We start from the raw sequence: 14,525 nt of genomic DNA, 5'->3' as shown, positions 1-14,525 counted from the left end.
TCCTCACTTTCATAGGATAATATAATTTAAAATGACCAAATTCATTCATTATAAATGCTCATTAGAAAAAAAAAACACAGAGATAATGTTTCACATTGATAAAACAATGGAACCAACATTTGATTCACGACGACAGAAATTATTTTCCTAATATGCATGGAGATTCAATAAATCCAGCCCATTAATATTGCAGCAACATGATTTTAACATAGAAAATGAGGATGACAACTAGACAGAATCTGCTATGAAATATGTAATAAAATTATCACAGTAAACCAATTAAAACCAAGTTCCAGGGTTAAACTTATCCATGAAATGAGGTAAGTTAAAATCGTATATTGAAATTCTAATAGCACAATTAGAATCGTTTATAATTATGAAAAACAGAAAATTATTAAAGCTATTAATGAGCAGGAGAAATCTTTTTTAATTCTGAATAATAAAGATTAACTAAAATCAAATTGAACAATGTTTTGGAAATTGCTTTTTTCATGGTGTTTAAGTGTGCATATTCTGTTTATGTTTAGTTAATGCGAGTAATAATGTGAAGTACAAGATAAAAACATGTGAAATACAAGATTTTTAGAAATCAACCCCACAAATGTTGAGAGGTAGCTTCCATTTCTTAGTATATCACTCAATACAGAAATTTTGAACCGACGATTTTCTCGAACTGCCTCATCCACTCGCTTCCTTCCCTGACCGCCTGCATCATGAACATCTGTACGTCCTGCTTTAAAGTTCCTCCACCATTGTCGCACTTTGCTGTCACGCATTGAAGTTTCACCATACACATTACTTATTCGTCTATGAATTTCAGCTGCATTACACCTCTCAGCCTGAATAAATCAAATTACCGCATGCACTTCACACTTAGCGGGAGATGCTATTGTTGTAGACATGTTTACGTGCTAGCTGCGTGTTCAGAACTAAACGAAGTGATGCGGCGTGATTGAAGGCCATACTAGAGACGCTGTGCAACACATGCGCAAAGGTTCATCCGATTTTTGCGCGGGTTTTTATTTCGCAATTGATCGAACCTTGAAAAAAAATGTATTAAATTATCATTAATCATTCATTTAATTAAATTGGGTTTCACTATAAAAACTGATACCTACAGAAATAAGCTGCTGGATTTTTACTACAAAATACAAATATTGACTTTGAAAAATACTATGGTTTAATACATTGAAATATAGTAAAAAAGATGTAACATTTAATGACTGTGAGCAGTCATGTTTACTTATGTCAAAAAAACAAAAGTGAAAAGTGATTTTTGAAAAAATAGAACTCTTAAATAATTACAAAAATAAAAATGTATTTACCAAGTACAAACAACCCATTCATGACCTAATCCGTTTGGTTTACTCAAATTCTTTTTCAGCAAGAAACTGGTTCGATCAAATTTGAAAATGATTGTTGGCATATTATTGGTTTATTTATGCAGTTATGAAAAACAATGACAAAATTTTTATATTACCTGACAATTAATAGGTAAAATTTTAATGTTATCTGTACTAATTACAACTGTAAAATAGAATCAATTAGGACCAGAGTAAAATTTTGTATAAATTTTTTTCACTATTATTTTATATAAATTCAGGAAATTTAGTTTCCTGAAATTTCAAGGTCAGCTCTACACCATTGTGAGAGAGAGACTTCAGTACCGCAAACCGTGTGCTAGATGGGTTCCCAAGATGCTGTCCGACCATCACAAAACAATGAGAATGGACGCCTCGCTAATGTTTCTCCAGTGCAATCACAATGAAGGAGATTTTTTGAACAAAATTGTCACAGGGGGTGAGACATGGGTCCATTTCGAAACTGAAGAAACAAAAGAACAATCCAAACAGTGGATGCATTCTCATTCTCCCAGTAAATCGAAGAAGTTCAAGCGAACCTTCTCCAACAGAAAGTGTATGGCTACTGTGTTCTGGGACCGGAATGGAGTTCTCTTGGTAGAATTCATGGAACGTGGCATGACCATCACTGCAGCCTCATACTGCATGACTCTTCAATGTCTAAGAAGGGCAATTCAGAAGCGAAGAGGAATGTTGTCATCAGGCATTATCTTTCTCCATGACAATGCTTGGCCACATACTGCAGCTGTAACAAAGAAGCTCCTGCAGCGTTTTCGTTGGGAAATGTTTGATCACCCACCATACAGCCCAGACTTGGCTCCATCCGATTTTCACCTCTTTGCTCACATGAAACGCTGACTAGGAGGACAACATTTTGGCACAGACATCGAGCTGCAGACCAGCATAGAAACATGGCCGAAAACACAGGCAACTCCGTTCTATGACGAGGGTATTGGAAAGTTGGTACCATGCTACGACAAATGTAAAAATCGGAGTGGTGACTATGTAGAGAAATAGCGTAACTACGTAATTACTTGTTACAAATAAAAAATTTTTTTATTTCACTATGGTTTTAATTTTGTGCCCGATCGGACCTTGAAAAAAAAATACTGCTGGGTTGCTTAAAAAAATTTAGCTGCAATTACCTTTAATTAAATATACTGTAATTAATTTATTGTAACTATATGTTTTTTATGTGAATTAAACATCATTGGAAAGAAAATTATGCGAAAATGTAAAAAAAAATTGGTTGCCAACTCTTAGTCAGCCGCAACCACCAGGTTGCCAGGTGTAAGCAGGTATGTTATTGTTAAATTATCATTAATCAATCAATTGTTAGTTATCATTATGAATGATTATTCATTTAAATTAGGTTGTATTAAAAAACATACTTGCAGAAATCAGCTGCCGGATCTTAGACTATTATATGTTACTATGAAGTTGAATTTATGTTTATTTAATTAAATTATGTACAGTTTGTTTAAAACCAATAGGCAAGTAATATCCTTATAAACTTAAGAATATTTTTCCTGAACCCAGAACCCTTTATTTCCTGTAATATCTTTGGCTGATTAAGTTAGATGTTATACAAACATAAACTGTTAAACCTAAAGATTTGTAATTTTATTGTTAAACATTTTTTAAAATACCATAAATTGGAAATTTTATTAAAAATTAGATTAGACCCGCCTTTTAAGAAAAAGGCGGCTCTAAGGCCTCTGCTGTGAAAATTTACATCGGTTTACGGTTCATTCTGTTAAATGTTTTTTTCCAATTGTAACTAAATAACGTTCATGAATTTATCGTACTAACAACAACAAAAAGCTTCAAAATCCTGAACATTTTCAGATGTTTCTTAAGATGTGATTTTTTAACAGCTCTAACCCCAAGGTTTTCCTTTTTTATCCCCAAAACAAATATAATTTTAGATAAATTGTTCACATCAATAAGTATAATTGTTCATGCACTGTGCACAGCCGCCTGACGTACCATGTCGTTCGCTCTGTACCAATAGCAGCTAAAATAAAAATGTGAGCACATAAACAAACAAACGCACCATGTGTTTTTACTGGAGATTGAAAGAACTGAATATTTTTTTAAATATGTTAAATTATATCTAATATTTGCTATTTATGTTTGAATTCAGTCCTCATTTGTCCTGTATAATTTTCGGTAATCTTCAAGTGGTTTGTTCCTTCCTTCCTTCGGGCAATTAAAACATTGAATATTTATCCAGCCAAGTGACTAAAAAATTTGAATTCTGAAAAAAAAATTTTAAATATCTCGTTTTATTTGTTTATATTCCTTTATTAGTTCACTGAAATCCATTTTCAGCAAGTAAATCATAACAAAACCCAACAGTTCACCAAGGGAAGGTTATAATCTATTAAAAAGTTTGTAAATAGTTTGTGAGATATGTTATTAAATATCTTGTTTACTTTTTATTTTATTGAATGGTTTTGTTCAAATTTATCCAAGAATAAAAATGCAATAAAATGGGGAAGATTATGGTTAAAATTCAAAAGGAGAAAGGGATTTCTTGAAGTAGTTAAGATTTTAATCAAGATTAGAATAACTAATCTTCCAATTTTTTTAATACTAGGAAAAAAGACACTATAAAATTTAATTTTTACTTTGTAAAAGGAGGTGTAATACATGTACAAAACTTGAAATTCAACTCATAATTGCCTTGTTTGAACTTAAAGGCACTCTAATACTGTTCATGTATCCTCAACTATTGTAAACTTGATCCAATAATTTACAAATTCCACTCCAGCTGAATAATCTTTTATAATATATTTGGCCTATTTGGATGCTTTGCACTTCTTAATTATTATTACAAATTTTTGTGTGTGCCTTATCTGATCTAGACAACATTCCAGATAACAAAATTAAAAAAAAGTTCTATTCAACAGCTGACATTCTGATATTTTATTTCAATAATTTTTCCATCTATTAATCTCGTAAGTTATGTTGTACATGTTCATTTTTTTTAGTCAAGGCCCTAAAACTCAAAGGGTAGTTTTTCTGATTAGGCAGATTTCCATAGTTGTATGGTATGACATTCAAGAGAAAACCTCTTTTTGCCTAATTATAATTTATTTTAAGATCAATCTGAATGATCAAAATATTCTTAATGTGGATCACCTACAACAACCTGACACTCTAAATGCCTGTAACCAAGAGGTTAAGCTCAGCTCCCAATCCCTGATTTTGAAGTCAACTGAAGTATAACATTAAATCCAGAGGAAACTATTTATGAAACAGGTGCAGAATCTTCAAAGCTAGCAGTCACCATGTGATTAAGATTATTAAATTAAAAACAAAGCCTCACTGTAGCTGCAGTGTTTTAGTTTGACAACCTGATTAACCTGGAAACAAAAAAATTATTCTTTTTTAAAATTTTATTGATTTTTTATTTCAATCCTGAAAATTAACAAAATTTATCAGCAGTATTTTTTCTTAAGAACAGATAAATAACACTAACAATAATTGCAACGTTTCCTGATTTATATATCTTTTTTGAGCTTAGTGTAACACTATTTTTTCATATACATAATATTTACCATAAATATAAGTGAAAAGGAAAACTGTTTTCACAATGGCACCCATTTTTTGTACAGTGAGGCCTAACAAAAAAATAAGAATTTTTTTTTATATTAAAGTTAAAGAATTTTTAACTTAAAATAAATTTTCATGATTAAATCTTTTTTACAAGAGCAAATGTTAATGTCTGTACACAAACATATAAGGCACTCATCACATATTTGTATTAAATAACATTACTAACCATATAAATAATAATTTAAAAAAACTAATCAAGATGATGGGAGTGAGAAATATGTATATAAAAAATATATATTTTTTAAATTTAAATTATATGCTAATTAAATTTACAAACCAATATATAAATTGAATAAATCAAGTAAAAGATTTAAAATAAATGATACATTATATATTTTTTTAATAATATGAATTTTATAACAGCCAGAATAAAATAATTTTAAATAATGAACATTTTTATTGCGTAAAATTTATTTCTAGTAAGATTATACTTTAAATGAATGACAACTAATACTAAAACAAAATTCCAAGTTAAGGTACAAAAAGATCTGTGGAAGTTAGTAAAAACACTTAACATCAATTCAAAATATGCACTCAGTGACATTCCTACACAAATCTGTAATGTGGAGATTCCCCTCCCTATTAATTCCTAAGTACAAAGCTAATTTAAACAGCATACTGATGATAATATTAAAGTTATAGACGACTTGCTTTTAATGTAAATGAAAATTATTCTTCTAAAAAAACCATCGTAGACATTGGCCACTGGTAACTTCACTGAAGAAAGAACAGCATAATTAACTACAATAGGTAGTAAGAAAGAACAATTTACATTTGAAAGCATGTCATTTAACATTTTAAATCTCTTTAAAATAAATCTGATGATAACTCCTGAAATAATATATTAATGCGAGAGCCAAACCAAAACACAAACTATGAAATAATTTAAGATAATATAAATAAAAACACATTTAAAATATCATTAAAGAAATGTTTACTCGACAATCCAATAAATTCCTTTCCTCATATAATTTAGATATTGCTATTAATTGATACATTTGGAATAGAATATTACAATTGCATTTAGCATCAGCTTCAGCTTTTTTTAAGTGCATTAAAGATGTCTTACAATATCCTAATAATAAAAAAAAACTAACATGAAAGTGTTTTTACAGACTTCCACAGTAAGATTTATACATATAATTTATAGTACAGTTTTTAAATTGACTGTAGTACACTATTCCAAGTAAGAAGTTATAAAAATTTGACTTCGATCTAAGCAAACCTTTGCTCTAAATCAAGATTCTTCAGTGGCTGCTGTTGGAGGCACTGAATATTTGCCATTACAATTCCTATAACAATCTCTGAAGAAGTTCTGTTTACAGTAAAAACAATAAAGATTTTCGTAGGTTAGGTATGTATAACTTATACCTTTAAAACAATATTTTAAACAATTTTAAAGTTTTTATATACGATTTAAACATGGTGCATCATGGACACAAGAAACAAAAATAATTTATTTACGATCTAAAAACTCATCAGATTAATAAAAGAAGTAAAAGTATGTATCTCTATCTTCTGTATATATCATCACACAAATGGATTGTATAGAACTAATCTTCAATAATAATTAAAATATATATATACACATTAAACATTTAACAACATAACATATTAAAAATTCTAAACATATTTTATATACAAATGCATCATACATGCATGCATATGGTACACTAGAACAATAAACATTATAGCATCACCTTATAAACTATAAAAATAAAATTACATTATTTATTACTATTATATATTTTTATTAATTTATATAAAAAACTAAATAAATGTGCAGTAGTAATAGATTGTCACAATAACAATAAATAATGAAAATAGATTTATATTTACATCTACGAATTTTTTTGTATCTTACATAATACATTATATACAATTATAATTATTAAAATTACAAACAGAGATCTCTTTTATACATACAATAATTATTAATAATGATCATTATAAGTATTATTAATCACATAATTAAATATAATTTATTAATTTTTATTATCTATTTCAACAATGAAACTATAATTATTACAATTTTTTATTTTTTATCATTATTAGTAATATTATTATCACTTATATATGTTTATAGAAATTAAAGTAGAAAATTAAGTTATATTAATAAAGTTATGCTAACATTTAACAGCAGCAATATCATAAACTTTTATCTTATATAATTAAAATACACAATTGAGCACGTTTTATTAATTTTTATTGTTATAATATAAGTCATTGAAATCTGTGTAATTATTTTTTTGCATTATCAACAATAAAAAAAAGAGGTAATAAATTTGAAATAGAATTTATTCATTCAATATCTGAAAAACCATGGGAAAAATATTTCTTACAACTATTACTTAGTCATTTCTTCAACCATATTGATGGGTAGTTGTTATCCTCTTGCTCATAGGTAACATTGCTGTAGATGTTAACTGTTTTAAAAGTTAGAATTAACAAATCAGTATCTTTGATCACCTTATACAGTGAGTCTGTTCTGTAGAATAGTACTAATTTGATTAGTTTTCAATCTTAAATAAAAATTTACATCTAGAATTAAGTTTCAGCAGTATTTTGACTAATTAGATACTCTGAATATGCAATTATTATATCTATTTTTCATACATCTAGGCAGATAATTTCAATAAAGGTGGTCAATATGGCTTTAAAAAAACATCAGAATCTCAAAATTTTAAGTCACTAGATGTGATTATTTTGCCAGTATGTGCTTGCACATTAATTTAATGTTATTTATTTAAATAAAAAAATTAAAATTGTTAATTTCAACTAGTGAATGATTCTACTTTTGTAATATCAGGATTTCTCCTCTTTAAATAAGCTAATTTATGATGACTTAAGATAGAAATCTCATTCAATAACTCTTACGTACTCTTGAGTGTGGCTTGTTGAATTGTAAAGTCTACCTTAATAATGTCATCTATTTTTCTTATCTTGCAGTTTCAGAGTGACACAATTTTGTCTTGCAAGAGATGGAAAATCAAACATGAAGTACTAGTAAAACTGGATTATTCTTAGTAAGGATTTATCAGTTGTGCACTAAACTACCTTAAATACTGAACAAACTCACCATGGCTAAACAAACCAGACCACTATAATATTTATAAATTTTGAGAGGTATTTCTTTTATAACTCTATCTTTCTTAAAAGAGGACTCAAATATTTTCTTGAAAGAAATGGTGGATGTAGATAAATTTTAGGTATCAATAATTAAGAACTGAACTCTTCATACCAAAATACTAGACAGTTTGTTTACACCACTCTTGCAGTAAACTACTGACAAACCATAACCCATCAATATAGTCATTTAGGAAAGTTTATAATAATAATAATAATGAAATGTTCTTTTCACTGAAAAGTACAAAAAACTAATCAATAATATATGAATCAGTAAGTCATAACAGATAAGGCAATAGTTTAGTATATAAATAAATCCTCTCTCATATTTCATAATATTAATTTACTTACACAATTTGATCATCAATAAAAAAAATAATATACACTATGAAAATGAATCTGAAAAGATTACTTTGACAGATTTTTATAGTAGGTCAAGTTTCATCAGCCAGCTACTTCTCCAAAACAACACAGAACATAAATTCAGGTTTATTTTTATATCACCATCTGCATAAGGGAAAAGAATAGTAGACAACAAATATTAAATTCTCAAAAAATTTCAACACTGTTTTAATAAAGATATTATCTGAAACTGCTCAGAACTAACATGTTACAACAAAACTAAAATTAGTTTCAATATTTATATAGAAAAAAGATACATATTTTAAATACATTTAACCAAGTAATTATTTATTAGCAGAAATAGGTTTAATTATTATTTTTATTGATATATATATATATATATATATGTACAAATAAAAAGTTAATTCAATGTATTTCCTGTTTATCTATATGACCTTTCAATTATAAGATCTCAAAAAGACTTGTAGCTGCTAAAGATGTATTTCTACTAACAAAATGTACTGACATTAGAGAATTGTAGTTAAACTACAATGGGGATGAATTGAGCTTTGAAGCTAAAAATTTATAGTTTTTTCACTGTTGCCCAAAAAAAAATATCTACAAAATACTAAAAATTCCCTTATTAATAATAATAAAGTTGTTTGCCAAAGAGCTTTGTTTCCACGACAATATAATACTCATATTATATTTTGTTTGGAGTGATAAATCTTAAAATAGGTACAAAAACATAACAACAGCACTAAATATAATTTTCCAATCAAAATAAAGGTTTTTGTAAAAATATAATTTTTTTTTATTGAACACTGCTCATGCTATACCCAAGCAGGCCAATTATAATGTACTTAAGTACATAAATTGGCCGTACAATTCACTTAGCTTTTAATTAAATCTGATTTTATGTATTATAAAATTATATTTAATTTTATAATACAATTAAAAATTATGTTTATTTTTCATGTTTAACCTTGAAACCCAGTCATCGGCTGCTGTGGGTGATGGGTGAAATGAATAGAGTATACATGAATCTGAATTAAAGAAAAACAGCAACATTTTTAAAAATTAAGCTTGGTAATTGTAAATATATTAATTTTTCTACTGATAGCTGATACAGTAGAAAAGATAATATTTTTCATTGTGTCTTGGCCTTCATTGCGTCCTGGGTTCAAATCCCAGTCAGGCATGGCATTTTTCTTAAGTTACAAAATTTCCACATACACATACAAGTTTTTTCTAAGCTTCTGTGTAATTCATCAACAAAGAAAATAATTATTTTTATATATATGTACATTATAAAATAATGACACCTGTGAACAATGCAGAAAACGAAATAACATTTTCTAGGGGTCTGAAGAACAGCGCTATAAGTGTAAACTCCAAAGCTTTACTTAAATAAGATTACATATGGGTAAATGAGTATGATATGTTAATGTTCATATGTCCTCCAACACTTTCTTTCATTTCATCCATTAATCATTTGGGGTAGGAATATAACAGTCTGAAACAAACAGGAGGATCCAAGTTGTTTAAGAGACCACAGACCATTCAAGAAACAGGAAGTTGCTTGGGAATATTTATTTTAGGATCATAAAAATCTCTACAGCATGAAGATACATCTTTTACTGCAGTACAATTTTTGGGTTGTTTGTTAAAAAAAAAAATGAACGTGCCAAATTCTGTAAACTTTCTTAAACATATTGACATGACTTCTATGTTCTTCATTACTACTGACAAAGATTAATACAAATAAATCCTTAGTTGTGAAATATAAGATGGTTATTCAGTATTGCTTTTCACTGTTACTGCAAATGTCTAGCAAATTTTCCACCGTGTACATTTGTCAAGTGAATTTGTATTTTGAATAAATTTATCACAAAGAATACACTTTCAACCTGATTGATTCGTTCAATGTTTTTCCTGATTATCTAATAATCATGCCATAAATAATAACAATAATAATGGCAGTAATAACTAACACTTCTAAACCATTTAAACAGAAATATACACAAAAAACCAACATTTAATATTTTAATTCTGAACATCAAAAAAATAAAGCCATTTAACAATATTCCACAATATAATATAAAATAGTATGATGTACCAGATAATTCATTTATACAAATTGCACCTTTTCTTTTTTGTTTTAATTAATAAGGTTGGAGTTTTGGGGTAGCTTCATCTATTTTCTCAGGAGGGAAATCCTTTATTTAGTGGTTGTGTTTAATTTTTTAGTTAATTTTGTTTATCTATTTGGTCCTTTTCTTTTTTTTTTAAGTATTAATTAATAAGATTTATATAACAAACAGTTCCTGGTAGTAAAGAATAATTTTTAATTTTATAACTGTAATGCATAACTTTATTAAATGGATAACATGAAAAATTTCAATTTAAAGTTACTAAAATTGTTTTTAATTTTATATGGATTATTTTTCAATATTCCTATATGTTTACAATATTCTAATAATTACCTATCTTCTAAACCTCTGATAAAATAGTTTGTTTCATTAATATACTTATTTATTAATTACTTATTTACATTTAATAACACAAGAAGTTTTTTTTTAGAAAGAACTAATTATGCTTTGCTTAGAAAAGTGGTTAATTAATTCCATCATATACCAGTTATAAATGAAATTCCCAAATGAATATTATTTTCATTTATTATTATTTATTTATTACTGTTATTGTTATTATCATCTCTAAATTCTCCTTAACTCAGATTGTTACATATTATATGTTTGCATAATGTATTTGAGCATTATTGTTTGATTTAATGCCATTGATATATATAGATTTTCATGTATATGTATGATTAGTATAAGTATACTCAGTATTATCCGAGTATATATACGTATATAATAAACATATAATTATAATATTTAATATGTCATAATATAATTAGTTGAATGTCATTATTGTATGTTACGGTTACTTAAGTCTTTAAGGAATTATTTTTATGTTCTAAAGTTCCCTTAGGTCTCATGACCGTTATTTGGTGGCCGATCAAATTAGTAACTCACATATTATGTTAATCATAATTTATTTTTATAACCTTGTGACATTGGTTCATTTTCAATATCTGTTATAATTAAAGAGTTACACATTTTTCTACATTTAAATTGCAGATGGTGCAAATGAGTTTGTTACGGAACTCATTTGCACCATCTGCAGATTTTTAAAACATTTTTTTTTTAAATTTACATTTAAGTTAATATAATTTACTTAACTTCTGTTTTGTTGGTTTTATGGCATATTTTTTTCTTCAATTATTAAAAAGTTAGTTTTCCACCATTTTCATATCTTATACTACATTTAAAAAATTGATATTTATATACTTTATGCATTTTATTAAACCTTACATTAGTGTATTTGAACCAACTTGACAGCTTAACTGTTATTGCATAGTGATTATTACAAAATTTTAATTTTGGCAGAAATTTTTAAGTGAACCTGACGGCCCATCAGATTCTTTGTAATCCTCTAATGATGCTTAATCTGAATCTGAAATCAAAATCTAAATCCAAGACAAGTAGTGTTCACACACATACATATGTACATATTGAATTCAATAACGAATGGTTCATAAGTTGAAAATGTAATTAAGATTTGCTGAAGAGTTTAACAGCAAAATTTACATCCTCACAAACAGAGGGGTATGTATGGAAGAGATTAATTTTTTGCAAATACTTATGAACAGTTAATGCATTCATCATTATCTAATGGTATATAATTCTGATAACAAATAATTGATTTTTCTAATTCCCCAAAACTCTTGACCTACTATACCTCATTGATATCACTTAAGCTTAATGTAACTTGATGGTAGCATTGACAAAGTTCAAAAACAGTCTTCTATACTTTGTATATATATATACATATATATGTATATATATATAAAGTTAATAAATAATAAGTTAATAAATAATCCAATTCCAAAAGTACCATTCAACATAAATTTTATCAGTTCAAATAGCATGGTAAAATAAAAATCATTCCAGAACTGCTAATCATATTCTATCATATCACAATAATTTTTATGGACCAATAATGGTTGTTGATTTAGGCTGATTATAAATCTGATTTTGTGTTACATCCAATAAAAAATTCACCCAGAAAAAAAAAAAATATATATCTGAATGTACTTTGTCACTCAAATTATAGATACACAACTTAATTATATCACAAATAAACATTTTAAAGAGAAGCAATGTAATAAACAAGCACTAGTCATATTTATATTGCTTATAAAGGAAAATAAAACCAACAGTTAATACAAGAGTTGTTTATACATGTATGTAAAAGCCCAACATTAAGTAAACAAGTTTTAATATAAAACCGATACAAAATTAAATATAACTTAACCTTAAATAACCAGTATATTTACTACCAGAAATTATTCAAGAAGTTTTCATTGCACTTCAGTAATTGAAAAATGGAAATACCAAATTTTCAGATATTAAAAAATGTACAATCAAACACTCAGCACTGATAAAATAATTTATAAATTTTGAAAATTATAAAAAAGTGAAAAATAAATGCTTTAGGGAAGTATTATTTATAAATTTAAAAGAAAAGAATAATAATAAATTGATTAATAATTAGATTTCAAAATATTTTAATTATGTTGGTAAAAATCTAAAATTGAAACATAAACAGGTTATCTATGAATTTGTTTTATAAATGGGAAACACTCATTAATCATTAGCAAGTGATCTTCATTTTTTTTAAATATTTTTCATTAATTATTTGGCGATTAAATTTTATTTTCTTATTTTTTCTAACAAGATAAAACACATAAATACAAAGAAGTTTGATAAATTATTATATTTATAAGTCTTAACTCTTTAAGACAAAATTCTCCTATATTGAGTTTTTAACTCCCAGTGAATTACTGATCAATGCATTATGCACAGTTAGTTTTGGACTGGGGGAAAAACATAACACCTCATGTGAACTTAATTAACTGATTTAATATAATAATAATAATTTTATTTCCAATTAAATCATGTCACAAACTCTAATTATTATTCTATTTTACAATCAGAATAAATTTAGATTACTTAATAATGCAATTTAGATACACTGCAAATTATTGGAAATTTGGTATTTCTAGAGGCAAGCCTATTTCAGAGATTATCAGCAATATAATTAATAAATGTAATAAGAGCAAAAATAGAACATCAGTTTAATTCTATTTTAGAAGAGGTGGCATGAGGTATTCATAAACTTATAATATAATGTATTTCCCATTAAAGAAACACAGAATTCCACTCAAATGACCCTTGTTACTGTAATCAAATTCAAACAACTAAATTATTCAAGTACAGAAGACAAATATAATATCACAATGATATCATATCAGTTGTATATCATATATATTGAACAATGTGAAGGCAATATGAAACAATATTTTTTGTCATAACCTTAAGGAATATACAGATTAAGGAACAGATTTAAATATACCCATGATATCTTATAGTGTTTGCTGTACAGTAAATCTTCTGTTGAACAACCTGATATAAAAAAGAATTTGCTCTCTGCTGCTCTTGGATGTACATAAAGAAATACAATAAACTGTCATGTCAATTTGCAAAAATTTATCTTGTGCAATATATCAGTTGTAAAATATAGTTACATTCATAATTTGTTCTTTAACTTTATTTATTACTTATCATATACAATGTCAGATGTATAATATATTTGAGTATATAAATGACATTCTGGATAATGAAATATCTAAAATAGGTCGTGACATCAGTTAGAGCATATCAGCAAACCAAGAAACTATTTTGAAAGAGATCTGAGAACTTTTTAAGTTCAATGCAAAAGTGGCGTGGCATCTCTTCGGTCTGATTTATATTTGAATAAGAATAATTGAAATTGTTCAACTACAATTGGTTTAAAAAGCCTTAATAAATCAGAAAAAAGTTAATTCTATTTTATGGGAAAATTATAGTAAATTTAAGGCTAAGTATGATAGAAAATAAGGTTTATAATTAAAAATGTTATTAATATGTGTAACAAGAAGGAATATTATATATGGCATTTTATTGA

Source organism: Lycorma delicatula, chromosome 6 (genome assembly GCF_047948215.1).
Source record: "Lycorma delicatula isolate Av1 chromosome 6, ASM4794821v1, whole genome shotgun sequence".
Lineage (NCBI taxonomy): Eukaryota > Metazoa > Arthropoda > Insecta > Hemiptera > Fulgoridae > Lycorma > Lycorma delicatula.
The sequence above is the reverse complement of the archived record's forward strand: the minus strand, read 5'-3'. Positions refer to the sequence as shown.